We start from the raw sequence: 18,036 nt of genomic DNA, 5'->3' as shown, positions 1-18,036 counted from the left end.
TGTTACAGAGAGGAAAGAGAAAACAGACAAGGACAGAGAGAGAGAAGCCATCCTTGCTAGATCATCAGTGACAGGGCACATAGAAAAGAGCAGGTGCCACAAAGGAGGGACTCTAGGCAAAGACCTTGGGTACCTCACTCCAATGCCCAGCAGTTCACGGTTCCCCATACCTCACCCTCTGCTTTGTCTTGACCACACGTTAGTCAGGCTCCTTTCTTTCTCGTAGGCCCCTAAACCCTGCTTGTCCCCAACCCTGAGCAAGCACAAAAAAAGCATGGAATGTGCCCCCTTATCAACTCCTCCTGGGAACTGGCTGACCACAGTGGGACACCTTCCTGTTAGACTCTCTGACCATTTCCTCTCACTTGTCCAGCTTCCCCTGCACAGGTTCTGCTTATCTCAGCTTGCCTCTCCTTTGCCCTAGAAAAGAAAACCTTTTTTTCTGTTTGATTTTGAGACACCTGCAGATTTCTGCAATTGGAGCATTTTCCCTATTGCAATCATCTTTCTTCTAAATAAAGCCTCTAACTGTCTAAGTCTGGATTTGTTTTTACATGATACCAGGTTTCTGAGCCTGAGTTTTATCATCTTCAAAGAGAAGAGGAAAGAAAAAAATGGCCTCCCTGGGTTCTTATGATCTATAGAAACCCAAACTCAGTTTGTCTATTTTGAACTTTAAGAGAAAAGAGATGTACAGTTCAGAGAACTGGACCAAATGACTTCACATTCAATCAAAGTTTACAAGTTAGCATTTTTTACCATAGCCAGGAAATGTTTCAATGCTGCTAAAACATGGATTTTAACAAAACCATATGCTACTTTACTGTATACAGGACAATGAGATGTAATATATGTCGAGTCCTGTCTTTTCAGGGGCCATGGCAGCCTTCACAGTGGGTTACCTGAAAGTCAACGGGGATCTTCTGGGAGAGTTGGTCTTGGGGGTCTTCTCAGCAGCAGACACGTGTTCCCTATTTTTCATGCATTTCACAACTAGCACTTGGGTGTGTTATGCTTGTCTTTTGATATTCAAGTCAAGTTACATGCTGCTTATAGCCACAGCAGCATATTTATTTCTTTCTTTTAACTATCTAAACCTGAAGCAACAAAATATGTTTATTTATTCTTCCAGTTCTTCTAAATGGCATTTTGCAATGTTATAGTTAATGCTTCCTACAAAAGACAATGGAACTATATTCCTGTTTTAATCAACTTTCTCTCTTAATCTTTGATTAAGATTACTCACCAGGGAAAAAATCATAATTAATAAGCAATGATATAGATATATTTTTAGATTTTGATTTTGTCTTATTTAGCAATATAAATATAATAAGATGTGATCCTATCTAATTTTGACCAAGTTTAGTTTTTGCTCCTAATTTTTCTGGCCTGATTGAATTATCAGAGCACATCTCCTTCTTTTTGAAACAATTTACCAAATATTCTCAGAACTGTTATAGAAGTGAAGCTGTTCTATAAAACTACATATAAGAATAATAAATACTATATCACACAGTCATTTAAAAATTTGAAATACTTGATCTAGATTAATTAAAAAGAAAAGAAAATGAGCTAAGGACATAAGGCTGTTGCTTGAAGAGCATTTAAAGAATTAGACATTGCTTCTCATTTCCTGTGTGGCAATGGGTTTAATTTTAATTAGCAAGTTAACCAGAGATCAAGCACACATCTGAAAATATTTTTCTTGACCTAACATTATTGGCAGCATAATTTTTGACATGCTCCTTGGCCTTAAGGTTTTCTAGGTTATTTGTCCATAAGATGGAAGTGAGATGTATTTCTTTCAAAGGAATATCAAGAAGAATGAGATCTGAATTTTCTACAGAAATAATGGAAGCCAAAAAACAATAAAAGGATATATTGAAAGTGACATATAAAAGGACATATTTTAAAAGACGCATTTAAAGGACATATGAAATAAAGAACTGCTAACCTAGAATTTGATACTTAGCAAAAGTATTCTTCAAAAATTAAGGCAAAATAAAGACGTTTTTCAGTAGTTACTGTGGCTGACACTAAAATACTAAAGGAGTTCTTCAGGCCGAAGAAAAATGACCAGCATCAGAATTGCAGAAATGCAGGAAAAATAAAGAACACTGGAAAGGATAAATACGTGTGTAAATCTAAGCAAGTCTTGATTTTTAAAACAATAGTAATAATGTTTCTAGTTTTAAAAATATATGTAGAATTAAAATGGATAATAGTAATAGCACAAAAGGAAGACAGAGTAATGAATTTAAAGTATTGCAAAATCCTTATACTGTTAAAGAAGTGAAGAAAATACTAATTTGAGATAGACTGTATGTAGTGGATTGAATTATGTCCCCCCAAAACTCAATGAAGCTTGAATTGTATCCCACAAGTGTTATGTATTAGAGACTTAGCCCCCACTGTGACTGTTAAGAGGGTGGGAGATCCTATTATGGTATTTGAAAGGTGGAGCCTTGAAGAGGTGATTGGATTGTAGGACCATGCAGTAGTGAATGGATTACAAATGGTGGTCAAGGGCATGGTTCTGAGGGCTTTAAAAGGAGAGGAGACTCTGTCTCTCCCTCCCTCTCTCTGCTCTCTCTGCTTCCACCATCTTGTAATGTGAGACCTCTAGGTCACTGTTGCCACCACCAGATGGACTTTGGACTTCAGACTTCCCAGCCTCAGAAACTGTAAGCAATAGAAGCCATAAATTTTGTTATAAGCAACCAAAACGGACTAATACACTGTACTAGGTCAAAAATACATGCTATCATATCTATGGTAACCACTAAGAATAAAAAACAAGGTATCACTAACAAGATAATAATGGAAGAAAAGTATCTTTTAATTGAATTAATGCAAGAAAAAGAAGAAACATAGATCAGACAAGACAAATAGAAAGCCTGGAGTGAGATGATAAAGTTAAAATCAAATATATCAGTAAAATCATTAAAATGTACCTGAACTAATTACTCCAATTATACAGTCCACTGGAGGGATTATAAAATCAAAATCGAATTATGTTTCTTTCAAGAGACACTTCTTGAAAATAAGGGATCTAAAAGGTTGAAAGTCAAAGAATAGGAAAGTATATACCATGCAAACACTACCCAAAGAAAAGCTAGGTTGGCTATCCTACCATCAGACAAAATAAGTAATAACACAAGAGTGATTTGTCTATTCATGATGATAATTTGATGATCATTTTATAATGGCCAAAAAGTTAATGAATAAGTGGATAAATAAAACTGTGCTCGATTTGTATGCAATGAACAATAGAGCCTCAAAATATATTAGCCAAAACCTGACAAAACTAAAATGATAAATAAAAAATGTCCAAACTCATAGTTGGAAATATAAACAAAATTCTCTCAATAACCAGCAGACAAAAAATATCAGTAAGGATTAGGAAGACTGAAACTATATGTTCAATAAAGCTGCAACAACGGACATATGAAAACTGTACAAACTGCAGAGTAAACAGTCTCTTCAAGTGAACACGGAACAGTCACCAAAAACAAGCTTGGACATAGGGCCACAGAGTAACTCTTAACAAATTTCAAAAGCTTGAAATCAGATAGAATAAGTATTCTGACAACCATAATTCAGATAAAATCATTAACAAAATTGCAAGTAAAAAAATACTCAAACGTTTTGAAATTAAAGAACATGGTCAAAAAAGAAATTACTTAAAATTAGAAAATACCTTGAACTGAATAATAATGAAAATATGAAAAATCAAAACTTTAGGGTGTAGTTAAGCACTGCAAAGAGAGAAGCATATAGTCTCAATTGCATTTATTAAAAAAAAGAAAGCACAAAAATTAAGTTACTTAACATCCATTTCCAGAAGCTAAAAGAGAATAGCAAATTAAACTCAAAGAAAACCAAAAGAAGGAAATGATAGAGATAAGAGCAAGAAATAAAATCAGTAGAATCAAAAACAATACAATAGGAAAAATTAGCAAAGCCCAATTAGTTATTTAAAAAGACTAATAAAAGTGAGAGAGACGTTCATGGAACAAAACAGGAAAAAATAAAAGCTATCAAAATCAGTAATGAAAAAGAGGACATGACTGTATATCTTTCAAATACTAAAGAAAGAATAATATATTTTATTAATACTTTATGCCAATAACTTTGAAATTTTAGATGAAATGCACAAATTCCTTAAAAATTGCATTTTTCCAAAATGGACACAAGAAGAAATAGAAAACCTGAAGAGTCCCATTAAAGAAATTTAATCCTTAAATAAAACTCTTCCCTCAAAGGAAACTCCAGGCCCACTCTGCTTCACAAATAAATTCTTTGAAATATTCAAATAAGAAATAATGCCAATCTTATGTAAATGTTTTTAGAGAACACTTCCCAATTTGCTTTATTAGGTAACCATAACCTTGTTGCCAAAAATTTCCACAAACTTTCCAAGAAGGAGAAATTACAGGTTATTCTCTCATGAATATAGGTGGAAAATCCTGAACAAAATAGTAAGTAGTCATGTGCAACTTTATATAAAAATGATGATACATCATGGAAAGTTTGGTTTATTGCAGAAATGAAAGGTTAGTTTAACATCCGTAAGACAATTTATGTAACTCATCACATTAACAGAATATATGAGAAAAGTTGTATTATTATTTCATTAGATGCAGAGAAAGCTCTCAGTAAAATTTAACACTCATTCAAAAAAAAAAAAAAAGATCTCTTAGAAAACTAGGAATAAAAGGGTTTTGCCCCAGATCAACAGCAAGAAAGACAAAGAAATCTGCTGTCAACACTTGTATTCAAGATCGTTCTGGTGGTTCTAGCCAGTGCACTCAGGCCTACCGCACCCCCCAAAATGTACTGAAAAAACAAATAGGAATATTTGGAAAAGACTGATAACTAACTGTCAGGAGGTAAAGTATTTAGGGAAAAACAAACAAAATGTTTTGATTATTTTTCAAAATGTTTTACCATAAACATGAAGGAAGAAAAGGGTTAAGCCACGTGGATAGTGAACGGTGAGATTCTGAGAGGCTGTGAAGATTAGACTGCATCTGTCAGGGTTTCCCCAGGGCTTTCTACCTAAGACACATACAATCATCTTTTCTCTAATTTGTCGATTCAGCCAGATGATCAGTGACTTTAGTGACCAGAAGAATTATTTTGGACATAACTAGTTTGGTTACATTTTTTAAACTAATTACTGGGTAAGATTGAATAAACGCAGTATGTTGGTGACAGGAGACATACTCAGTGGGGAAAAGGAGGGAACTTGACCTCACAGATGTGTGAAATTTGGCACTAACTGAAATTATCACTTCCATATCAAACTCAAAATACTGATAGAATATCATTTTCTATATATTTGAATCCAGTATCTGTAAGTTCATTCACATCTAATTACTACTCTAACTTCTAGGCCAATTATAAATTTAGCAGGTGTAGAATAAGTTTATCTCGTATGCAAAGGATTAGTATTCAGATTTGAAAAAGATTCTAATACTGTTGATCATCCGTGATTTTAATTATGTGATAGAAAAGTTCACACAAAATAATTTGTGACTCATATAATAAGATATTTTCATGATATAAAAACTGATAAATTTAATTTAAAATGAGCCAAAGCAGTTATCTAATACCATTAAGTATTCCTTAGTGGAGTGCAAGCTCTGGAAGGACAGATTCGTTGTCGATCTGCTTCACTGTTATGTCCCTGGTGTTTACCCTAGTTTTGGCTCCGTCTTAAGCACTTGATCAGTATTTCCTGAAAAAAACACATGAAAGATGCAAAATGAAAAAAAACCTTCAACTACTGAATTCTCTTTGATTTAACCATTCCATCATTATACAACAATTCTTTTATCAAGAACTTACCAGTCCTGGGCAATGTTCTCTGCATGGTTCTCTATGTCTCCACAGTCACCAAGTAGATGCTACTGTGAAATGAGCCAGCAGGAGCTTCAAAGTAAGATTTTAGACAGTATGATTACAAGGTAATTTCAGATATCTTGGAAATAATTTTGGGGTTTGGACTGAAAATCTTAGGATTCAATGCCACTCTCAGCCTGCCATCAGAATTGTGTCTTTATTCGAATCTGTCTTAGGTGCAGGTCTTATCTAAAACCAAGTAATTACTGTCAAGCTGTTTAGGCATATGCACAGATTAAATCCAGATTCTAGCATGGAACAATTTGCATGCTAACAGTAAATCTGCCATTTGATTTAATTTAGGTTTCCAAAGCATCAATCTAGTATAACATTTGTTCAAGGGAAAAATTGTTAGCTGAGTGAGAAACACCTGAAATCACAAGTCCCATATGGACCACCTGTCAGGTTTACAGTGCAGGATCTAGGGTTATTTATGGGTTTTGTTATGTTATTTGGTACTTGTTTGCACAGAAATAATGCATTTTCATTGAATCACATGTTTTTTAAATTCTTGTGCTTGTTTTTTAATGTGAGGATTTGGGGAGAAGACAAAAGAATAGTTCAAGCTTTTCATTTGGTTTCACATTTTTAAATAGAGTCAAGTTACAAATGTTTTAGCTAAACTACATGGAAGAACTCTAATGCATGTACAGGGTACTTCAAAAGTTCATGGAAAGATTTGTGTTATCTTTCAATTCTATTTTTCCACAAACTTTTTGAAGTACCCCTATATGTCAATCTTGACTTACTAACTTTGAAAACCCAGCACAATTACTTAAAAAGAATCAATTGCCAGATTGAATCAACTGTGAAAGGAAATAATCTGGGTTTTCCAGAGAAAAGTTCACATTAGACTCCAAAACTGATAATTTGGAAAATCAATGTTCCAGTCACCAAATCTCCAAAGAAGTAAAAGTTCATCACGTTGACCTGTGATTAGAAAAAGTAGAAAAGTGACTGCTAACCCATATGTATCTCAAATAATGTTCAATGTTCTCTAGTTGCAGAGTATTTGCAATATTTGCTTTAATTTTAGAAACAGTGAACTAGTTTTAAGTCCTCAGTGTAATATGTCATATCCCATAAAATGTTAAAATACATTTTGCCCTCTTGTTTACCCTTATTTTCTCTTTCTCTGCTTGAAGAGCTTTCAGAAAGACGCTATCAACAGAAACCTGGGCTTCCTCAGCAGACCAAAGCCTTGGGAACAACATAATTCACCACTCTGTATTTAAATTAAGCCCACATATGTGTTCTTTCAAAACTCTTTCCATTTGTATAGTGTCAGGTTTCAGATTGCTGCTCATCTGAGCGTGGAACACTATGCCCTGGTGTTTGGAATCGACACCGTCATTGCCTTGGTCATTCAGACCCTCATGACTGTGGCTGTGGCTGACAACCAAGAACTGGGGCTTTCAGTCAATATTCAGGTAGGTGCATGGCTTCTGTGCTCCCATTGACACTGAGGCTTATTTTTATTTTATTTTATTTTATTATTTATTTATTTACTTAATTTTGGTGGCTGGACAGTACAGGGATCAAACCCTGGACCTTGGTGTTATCAGCACCACGCTCTAACCAGCTGAGCTAGCCAGCAAGCCAGGCATATTTTTAAAGCTATGTACATATATACACACTTTTAAAATCAGATTTCTTGAGACATAGTTTACGTGTGGTAAATTCACACTTTTGTATGTACACTTCAGTGAATTTGGGCAAGGATACAGTTGTGTACCCACCTCTATGATGAAGGTAAAGAACAGTTCTATCCCCCCAAACAGGGCCACGGTGCTCCTTTGCCATCAGTCCCCTCTCCCCACTGTAAGAACCCAAATGCCCCAAGGGATCACACCCTGATCACATAAGTCCTTCTCGGCCACACCCCATCATGGCGCTGGTTGCCCTTCTACTCTCCTTCCTGTGGGCGCTAATCGCACACCAATCAGCTCACCCCAAGCCCCATGCGGTATGCTAAGTAGGGATTGTATTTTAAGCCAATCAGCCTTCCCTAAAAGCCCTATATATATGTGTGTGTGCCGCCTAATAAACGAGCTCTCTCCGGTGGATCGTCAACTGGTGTCGACTTGTCCTTTCACCCACCCCTAGTCCCTGGTAACCATGATCAGTTTTCTATCCCTATAGTTTGTCATTTCAGAATGCCACATAAATGGAATCATATCATATATAGCCTTTTGTTTCTTTTTTCATTTAGCATAATGTCTTCAATAGAATAATTTTGTATTAAGAAACATAAATGTGTTGTGTTTAAGGTACATTCTATTTCTTAAGAAATCTTCTCATTAAACAAGTGACCTTTTCACTAAACAAGTAAAAGAATAAAAGAACTAAGTAAGGGCCGAGCCCGTGGCCGGTGCACTCACTGGCTGAGTGCCGGTCACGAAAAAGACAAAAAAAAAAAGAACTAAGTAAAATAGAGCTATAAAGTCATTCCAATTAAATTGGTTCGCATTACCTACAGCTAAAGGTTTTTCCTTGCCTTAGTTAAAGTTAAAACTTTCTAAAGCTTAGTTCACAAATTTCATGAGCCTACTCAGTCTCATAGACAAAATGGTAAATCTTACCTATCACTGTAAATATTCAATACATAAGGTTTAGAATGTTGAGCTGTGGGCTGGCCAGTTAGCTCAGTTGGTTAGAGTGTGGTGCTGATAACACCAAGGTCAGGGTTTGATTCTGACCAAAACAAACAACAGACAAACAAACAAAAAAACATTGAGCTATTTTCTTTAAAAACCAAAGGAAAAAAGGAAATCATTTCAGAAAACACAGTTAAATGAAATAACAACAGGACATTTTTAAAAAAATCTATTTTATCTTCACGTTTTTTCAATAGAGGGAAGGATATCTTCATTTCATAAATATTAAAACTGAGATTCATGTAGATTCAATGCTGTTTGAGGTCATAAAACAAGCATCACTTTCTAAAATAAAGTTTAAGTTCCTGATTTATTATCTGGCTTGCAAATTGTTCTCTAGTTTTTTAGAAACTAGTATATGTGTGATATGATGAAGAGATAACAAGCTTGAAATCAGCAAAATCTGGGTTCGAATCTTGATGTTTGTTAGTGACTTTTTAGAAACTTTTCATTTTGGAAAAGTTCAAATACATTTTAAAAAATAGAGAGAATAGTTTAATTTTGCCTCATGTTCCCCTCACCCAACTTTAACAATTATCAATTTATGGCCAGTCTGGTTTCATCTGTCCACCCTCCCCCATGAAACTCCTCACTCCTGCCCCTGGATTATTTTTAAGTAAACCTCAGAGATGTAATCTTTATTTAATGTCTCAGTTATCTCATCAATAAAATGTAGAATATAATACCTACTTCATGAGGTCTTACACAGGTTAAATGCTGGCCTCTAAAACACACCATTCCTGACCCACAGTGTCCTCAATAAGTGGACATGTCTTTCTCTTTTCCTAATTAAATAAATAAGATCTATTTACATTAGTCAACAAGGATAGGATGCACTTACCTACATCATTAATCATTGCCTACGTGTGCTAATCATCTTCAGACATTTCCTTTACTTTTCTACAAGTCTATTGTGTCTTAATTTGAAATGAGTGAATTTCTATAACTGAATGAGGCAAAATAGAACTAGAAAGATGACCCACCAATCTGTCTATACTTCTTTCTGCCACTATTTTGTATAACCTGATTTAAATGTGTTCTTTGTTGGCAAATCAATATATTTTGACCTTTCATCGAAAGGTGGGGCGGGGATCATACAAGCATCAAAAGCTAGAAAAAAATCTAAAATTTGGCAGAAAAATTCAAGCTTTGCCTTTTGTATCAACTGATAATTCAAGATTTCCAAATCTTTTTTACCTTCTCAACCAAGAGAGATAAGGCACTTCTTTAAAATCTTTCTTTTTATTTCTATCATATCTTTTTTTCTAGTTTCTGCTGACATCCTCAATGCTAGAAAAATTTTTAATTAGGTTCTTCCATAGAAAGTTATTTTAAAGCTCAGCTCCTAAAGAAGGAACCCGTTTACCCAGGTGTCAGAGCAGGATAAGCAAAAAACAGTTCAAAGGCATGAAAGAAGACATATCGTATTTTTATAAAATATTTCCTTGGATCAAAAAAAGAATGTGTTATTATAGATCCCTAGATTTGAAAAGCAAGCTTCTTAAAAATTGATTTTTGGTAGGAATCTAATTAAATGTGCTTGAATTCAACTTTTAAGAACCAGCAATATGGAGGTATATTGATTAAGGACTCCCAAATCTCAATCATAAATGTTCATTTATCATTCACTCTGCACTTATGGTATCCTGAGAATATGATGCCAAATGCCATTTTAAAAGGTTAAAATCTAAAAAATAGAAAATATGAACTGAGTCAACATTTTCATATGACACAGAGATTCATCAAACAGTGGGCCGCATTAGACATCCTGAAGTCATTCTTTTATTTTCTCAGCATTTCTCGAACTGTTATCACAACATAGGCTATTTATGGATTTCCCAGTTTAAAAAAGAGCATGGAGATCTTAAAAAGAGGTTTCAAGGCACCTCTTAAAAGATTTCTGAAAGATTAGGGGGGAAAGCCCATGAGAAAAGTTACGAAAAGCATTTTTAATCTCATCGAGAAAAAGTCAAGGAGTAACTTAGTAATAGTCTTTACGTATACAGCTAGTTATGTAGAGAGTGGTAACTATCAAATATCTTTACCAAAGGCATAAGAATATATTGTGGTATACTGATGATATCAAATAATTTTCTGGGGAAATCTTGTTTACAAAAATAGCTGAAATTCACAAGTCTGAGTATAAGAGGGATTTGGAGGGGTGGGTAAATAATCACACAATATCTCAAAAAAAGGTTAATTTTTTTAAACGAGCCTTTGTTTAGGTAAATGAAATAATAAAACTACAAGTTTCAGTCTAGAACACTCAGCTATTGGTTACCTGTTATCAGATCTCTTCACCCCTCTCAGCACCCCCAGATCCACCCCCCAGTTTGTTTGGAAGGGGGAACAGATTGGGTAAGCATCAATTTCTTTCTGATCTGGGGAGTTGACACTAAGACTCCTCTCCCACTCACTAATCTCACTGCCTTCACCTTCCTCTTCCCTGGATGGTCTTGAGGCTGAAGATATGAAAAGCAACTCTTGTCACCAAGTTTGGGAAGTACACACACACACAAAAAGAAAGAGTGACCCTAAGCAGACCTGTTCACTCCTATCTAGCAAAAGAAACAATTAACAGAGACAAAAAATAACCTACAGAATGGGAGAAAATATTTGCAACTTATACATCTGAAAAAGGATTAATATCCAGAATATGCAAAGAACTCAAACAACTCAACAGTAATAAAACAAGTAACCCAATCTAAAAAATGTGAAAAGGAGCTGAATAGACATTTCTCAAAGGAAGGTATACAAATGACCAACAGCTACTTGAAAAATTGTTCATCGCTAAGTATCAGGGAAATGCAAATCAAAGCCACATTGAGATATCATCTTACCCTGGTTAGACTGGCTATTATCAAAAAGACAGAGAATAACAAATGCTGGCGAGGATGCAGAGAAAGGGGAACTCTCCTACACTGTTGGTGGGACTGTAAATCAGTGCAGCCATTATGGAAAACAGTACAGAGGTTCCTCAGACAAATACAGATAGAATGACCATATGACCGAGCTATTCCACTGCTGGGTATATACACAAAGGTACGGAAATCATCACATCAAAAGGATACCTGCACTCCCATGTTTATTGCATTTCTATTTACAATAGCCAAGAGTTGGAGCCAACCTAAATGTCCATTGTTAGATAACTGGATACGAAAATGTGGTATATATACACAATGGGATACTACTTAGCCATAAAAAAGAATGAAATTCTACCATTTGCAGCAACACAGATGAACTTCGAGAAAATTATGTTAAGTGAAATAAGTCAGGCACAGAAAGAGAATTACTGCATGTTCTCACTCGTAGGTGGGGGAAGGAAGGAAGGAAGGAAGGAAGGAAGGAAGGAAGGAAGGAAGGAAGGAAGGAAGGAAGGAAGGAAGGAAGGAAACAATCACAATAATACAGTGAACTTTCAAAGAAAAAGATAACAACTGTGGTTATTGGAGCTGGGAAAGGGAGAGGGGGAGGGGAGTTAGCAAGAAATGAGTTAAGGGTCACAAAGATTAATCAGATATTGTAAACATGAGTATGCTAATTATCCTGATTTGATCACCACATTTCGTGCACATGTACTGATATTCAAATCTGTACCCTACTAATATATATAATCAATTATGTTTCAATTAAAAAAAAAAAAAAGGAAAGAGAAAGGCCGGAGGTGCAAAGTGGCACCAGGATGTCGCGAAAACCACAGCTGCTGTGCTGCTCTGTCTCTGGCCCCCGCCTTGGGACACGCAAAGTGAACCTCCTCAGCTCCCCTGGCAGGCAGCCACAGCACTCAGCTGCGCTGGGACCGGCTGAAAGCCCCTGCTGGTGCAATCCATTAGACGACACGGCTAGGATTACTGGTACTTTGGTCCTACCTTCAATTAGATAAAAGTTAGATTTGAGAAAATTAATTTTCATTTGTAACCCCAAAGGGCTTAGTAAGGAAAGGGGCACTCTGCACAGAAAGATTACCTTACAAAAAGTCAGACACTGATGCTATTATTCTAAGTGCTTGAAATGGGGATTTGTTTTGACTTTGGATATTTTTCAATGTGTCGAGAGCATGTAGTATTTGACAGTTTAGATAGCTCAGAAGAGTGTTTTTATTTCATATTTAGGAACTCAAACATGGGATGTGTGTGGTCTGTCAGCCTTAGGTTTCACTATTTCATAAGTTGTTTTGGTGTCTTAACTCAAAGAATAGCTGGAGTTGAAGGCCAGATTTTTATGATTAAACAAAATAACTACTTATATAGATTTCCAATGAGTTTGGGTCTGATTATATAGACATTGCCTTTTCTCTCACTTTTCTGCTTTTCTATTCTAATAAAGATGGCCTCGATGCAGTTACTTTGGCGAGGGTGGGGACTGGATTGAGGGGTTGAGCTTGAAGGAGAAGGTGGACTTCAAAGTTGCTTGAAATTTAAATAGATCTTGGTAGGTGTTTTCAAAAATATTAAATTAAGAATAGCTTATCCATTAAAGGTAACAGACATCTTTAAAATATTAAAATAAGACTCACTTCCATTAAGTAACAACAGGCTAGATATCAGAAAAATCTTTACACCACAGAACACCTAAATCCCATAAATATAAATTTTAAAAACTTTTTTTTTTTTTTTAACAAATACCTGAATTGGTAAGTAGGCCTCAGAGGCCAAAGCAGGAACAGGAGACCAGACAGTTAAGGAAGCACTGACCCTGGCCTGTGCTTAAGGTATCTTCCAGTTCCCCCAGTGGCCTGGATTTTGGTTTCAGTAGCAACCATGAAAGGCTACACCCTCAGTGAATGGTGAATTAAAACAAAATATAAAATTACCGGGGGAAAAACCCCTAACAAAGATGACTCACCTGAATGGAGTCTGGGGAACTTACCCTAAGTAAGTTCCTTCATAACGAGCACTCACAGAATTTTGGAGCCCAACTCCTTCTATAGAATAAGTTTTTAAAAAAAAAAAAATGCTGAAATTTTAGTTTAAAGTAGTCCTGATTGGCAATGTCCCCAGGCACTTATATGTGTCAAAAGTAAATGATCTCTGGAAGAATGACCCTCAATATAAGAATCAAAATATTGCCACAAATAAAATTCCATCCAATATTAGCTTATGATTGTAAAAAATCCAAAATCATATAAGAATAGAAAGTATCATGAACAAGCCAACTGAAATAATAAATAGTAGAATCAGACCAACAACAATTTGAGATAGATAAATTATCAAGATTAGAATATAAAATAAGATGTTTAATATGCTTATATACAGAGGAAAATAACAACATAGGATTGGAACAAGATACATTATAAATGATCATGAATATTTGGGAAAAAGTAGAACTAATCAGAACTAGAAGCTTAATAAGCATGTTAAGAGTAATTTAAACACATATAAGATAAAATTATTAAACTGGAAGAAATCACCTAGAATATAGCGCAGAGAGATATAAATGGAAAAGCTATTAACATACACGGAGATTAAAGTGAGAAAGTTAGGCAAATATCTATTTGGAGTTCCTTGAGTTGATAATAGAAGTAGTAGAGAGAGAGACAAAGAAATACTCACTGAGAATTTTCCAGAAAAAATAAAAGCCATGAATTCTCAGACTTAGGAAGACTAACAAACCTCCAAAAGGATAAATGAAAAGAAATTCATATCTAAACACAGTGTAGTAAAACTGCAGAATACAAAAAAAAAAAAAAAATCTCAAAAACAGCCAGAGTAATAAAACGAATATCACCTAGAGAGAAATGGCAATTAGATTGACAAGTGACTGCTCAATGGTGCACAATGGAAGCCAGGAACACAGTGGAATAACGTCTTCAAAGTGTTGGAGAAAGTAATTGACAGCCTAGAATTATATACAAAGGAAAAATCATTTCAGAAATGAGGGCAAAACAGAGACATTTTCAGAGAACAGAAATGGAGTCAGTGTATTATCAACCACAGAGCCTTACATAGGCAATTTCTAAAGGATGCACTTGAGGAAGAAGGAAAATTATCCCAAAAGGAAGGTCGATGATGCAAGAGAGAATGTGAAAAAAGAGGTAAACGTGAGTAAGTCTAAACGAGCACTGACCACGTAAAACAGTAACACTTATGCAAACAGCACTCACCTCTGATGGTCTGACCTGTGATTTTTCACTTTTACCCTGGTACAAAAGCAATGTGCATTTAGTAGAAACCACACTTCTAGTACTCATACAACCATTGTGTTTTTCACTTTCAGTGTAGTATTCAATAAATTACAGAGATATTCAGAACTTTATTATAAAATAGGCATTGTGTGAGATGATTTTGCCCAACTGTAGGCTAATGTAAGTGTTCTGAGCATGTTTAAGGTAAGTTAGGCTCAGCTAGGATGTTCCATAGGTTGGGTGTCCCGCGCTACCGTCTCGCCAGCAAGAACGACGCGGCACACAAAGGATCCTTCTGCAGTTCAGCTTTAATGCCTCTTGAGAGGAAGAGCATAAGCTTACTAAGAAATGGAGACCCCGAGCGAGGGGAGCCGCGCCCCTTATATAGAGACAGTCCCTCGCCTAGGACGTGCTCCCATCTGATTGGCGGTCGTGCATCAGCCCAGATGACGCCACGGGAGAGGCAGAGACTAGAGGTGGGGAAATTCCCAGCACATGCGCTCTAGACTTGTTTTTGCCGATTGTCAGTGTCGGCCGGCGCCATCTTGTAATGGCAATTACGGTGTAACGTGGGCAGCTCCCCACATCTCCCCCTTTCTTATTACATTAAGAGGCTGGAGCAAGCTCATTGGCCACAACATGTCTAGCCAGTAGTCCTGTCTTAGGTCGACCCACCTCAGGCCGTGACCTTACCCGTCAAAGGTTAACCCTATCGCCACCAGGCACCATGTCTTAGGTCGGCACACGTCTGGGGGGAAGTTGCCCGTCTCTGGATCTACTGGAGCGGACTCTGAATTGTGAATTGTGGGCCAGCACGAGCCAGGGCGAACCCCACTGATCAGTTTTCAGGGAGGCCAGCCGAAAAGAGGGGGGGGGACTAGTCTTTGAGCATAGATAGCCAAATATCGGGATTGGCTCCTTGCTCCAGAGCCACAAGTGCTTGGGCAATGACCACCTTGTCTTTTTGTGTTTGGGCTTTCAGCCTACAGACCAGCCAAAGAAGGAACACTAGTCCACAGCAGAGGGCCGCTCCAAACAATCCCACCCCCACCCATTCCTTGAAATGTGACATAGCAGTTGTGATCCAGGAGGACAATCCAGCTGCAAAAGAGGCATCCACTCTTGTCGAATTCACAGCCACGATGGCAGAGCGCAGGTCCCGCATCAGGCCGTCAAAGTCTCCTGTCCAGTTTCCTAAAAGATACTCAGACAAGCGATGAGACAAGTTTGCTGCCCTGGTATAATTTTCATATTGGATGCTAGTTACACATAATCCTGAATATTTCCATTGACATCCCAGTTGTGCAATTTGCCATAGAACCTCTATTTGTTCTTGGACTAAATCTACCCTTTGATTGACCACCATCAATCCTCCCCTTAACTGAGAATTTATTGCAGTTTGTGTGTTCAGGGCCTGGGCCACAGAAGAAGATAGTTTTAAAAACACATAAATCAAAAGGCTTAGTTTCATCAATGCGCTGCAACTGAGCATTTTGTAAGGCACTTTCAATGACCTGTAAGGCTTGATCTGCTGCAGGAGTTAATACTCTCGGGGAGGAGATATGAGAGTCCCCTTCCAATACGTCAAACAGAGGTTTTAACTCAGCAGAGGGGATTTTTAAAAATGGTCTCAGCCAATTTATATCTCCCAATAACTTTTGAAAATCATTTAAAGTATGTAAATGATCTCTACGAATCTGTAATTTTTGAGGGACTATTTTATCAGGATGAATAACCGATCCCAAAAACAAGCCAATTCCAGTAACTTGGACCTTTTCTGTAGCAATGTGAAGTCCCCATTGCTCTAATGTCTTGAGCAAAATTGGATATGCCCTCTGTAGAGTCTCTAGATGTTTGTGGCACATTAAAACGTCATCCATATAATGGATCAAAAGCGAGGATGGAAATTGTTTTCTAATAGGTTCAAGGGCTAATTGGACATATAACTGACACATGGTAGGGCTATTAGCCATGCCCTGAGGCAAGACCTTCCATTGAAATCTCTTATCAGGCTCAGAGTAAACTCAACAGGGGCATGGACCCGTCCTCCCTCGGAAGTCTCAAAGACCGGAAAGGTCATGGTCAGTCTTTTCCTCACCCTTTCAGGGATCAGCGAGAAGGCGGATGAGCTTGACGCATAGGGAGGCGGCGCCGGAGGCGGCGCCGTGGGCGGCGGCCGCGTTAACCTTTCTGCGTCACTTCTCCAATATTCATCAGGGTGATAGCTCTCTTCCTCATATCTAGCCGCTTCTTCCTCTAGTTCTGACTCATCACTAAGACCGAGGGAATCAGAGCCCGAATCCCCTAAGTTTAGGGCTCCCAGCTCCCTCAGGGGATAGAGGCTGTCCCTTTTTTCCTGAAAATCACTTGGGCGCTGACTTTCTCCCTCGTTAGCAGACTCGCCGGGAGGGCCCTTTTTCTTTTCCACTCCCTTGTCAGCAGACTTACCGGGAGGGCCGTTTACCTTTTTGGAGACGTCTCTCCTTTTGCGGGTACCCATCCTCTCACTCCGTTCAGTTTCTGACATGCTCTCTTGGACTTCCTCTAATATATTTTGTCCTTCTGTCACTACCGGTTTACAGCCTTCATCCTCCAAACAATTCTTAATGAACTTCCAAATGGTCTTGGTGCCCTGACGTAGGTCTCCCTCTGCGTACTTGCGGTCAAGGTCTTTGCCCAATTTGTTCCAAGAGCTCAAGGTTAGGGAGCCGGAACAGGCATACCATGACGCCACACGATCTACCTCTTTCACAAAATTTCTGAGTACACGGTCCCCCACTGTTATGCCACGTTGCTTCAATACTGTTTTTAACGCAGCAACTATGGATTGTGTGGATCCCATAGTTTCCGGGCAGAAACGTGTAGCTCTCTTATCTACGAGAGACTAACGCACGAATCGAAAGTGAAATGGCGCGCGGCTCTCTTATTTACGAGAGGCTCACGCAACCTAGGGTGCAGCTGCCTACGTACGTCAGTCTGACCACACCCGTAAGCCCCATCCACACAATCAGCGGCAGACCACCTCAGGAAAACTTGCAAACACAACTTTCTACGGAAGTGACAGACCCAACCCTAAGTCAAGGACAAGCATGCCTCTCTGAACTTACCTCCCTGCAGTTCTGAATCCTCCCTGTCACCAGGGGGTCTCCAAAGGTGCTGACGATGTAAACGTTTCCCGGGTTTCGGCACCAGATGTCCCGCGCTACCGTCTCGCCAGCAAGAACGACGCGGCACACAAAGGATCCTTCTGCAGTTCAGCTTTAATGCCTCTTGAGAGGAAGAGCATAAGCTTACTAAGAAATGGAGACCCCGAGCGAGGGGAGCCGCGCCCCTTATATAGAGACAGTC

The 18,036-nt window shown here is 37.7% G+C and overlaps 1 pseudogene; it reads left to right on the top strand.

Moving 5' to 3' along the window:
• Window positions 1-17,576, top strand: part of LOC134369888 (thiamine transporter 2-like) — a 38,193-nt pseudogene extending 20,617 nt beyond the window's left edge.
• The last annotated feature ends 460 nt before the right edge of the window (window positions 17,577-18,036 follow it).

This window comes from Cynocephalus volans, chromosome 1 (assembly GCF_027409185.1).
Source record: "Cynocephalus volans isolate mCynVol1 chromosome 1, mCynVol1.pri, whole genome shotgun sequence".
Lineage (NCBI taxonomy): Eukaryota > Metazoa > Chordata > Mammalia > Dermoptera > Cynocephalidae > Cynocephalus > Cynocephalus volans.
The sequence above is the reverse complement of the archived record's forward strand: the minus strand, read 5'-3'. Positions and strand labels throughout refer to the sequence as shown.